Genomic DNA, 484 nt, shown 5'->3' on the forward strand with positions numbered 1-484 from the left:
ATAGAATCTCACACCTCCAGAACAGGATGCAGCTACTACATCATCATGACAGGAACTTACTGTTGTTTATGTAAAGCCTGGGAAAGATATTGTTTCACTTTTAAGAACATAATGAACTTTTAAGCAGTTTCCAAATGAACTCAGTACAGAAATTGGCAAGGCAAGAAGGTCACATACACAACAAAATAAACTGGCACAGGCTTTACACACAACTGACAAAAGGAAAAAAATAAAGGGGAGAAGAGCTAACTAGACTGAATTCAGAGAGGCTGGCAGCTAGTGAGCATAGTCAGTATGAAACGTATATGGAAGGTGATAATTTCTAGGACAACTCTCTTCAAGAGCTAATTTCCATTTTTTTTTGGCACAGATGTCCACTTAGTGAACAGATATCCAGCTCAGGGTGGTTATTCCTTACATGAACAGTTACACTCTTGGACCCTCCAGGAAAAGGAAGATTTTTGGCACAAATACTGCCCATTGT

Source organism: Acanthisitta chloris, unplaced genomic scaffold (assembly GCF_000695815.1).
Source record: "Acanthisitta chloris isolate BGI_N310 unplaced genomic scaffold, ASM69581v1 scaffold19228, whole genome shotgun sequence".
NCBI lineage: Eukaryota > Metazoa > Chordata > Aves > Passeriformes > Acanthisittidae > Acanthisitta > Acanthisitta chloris.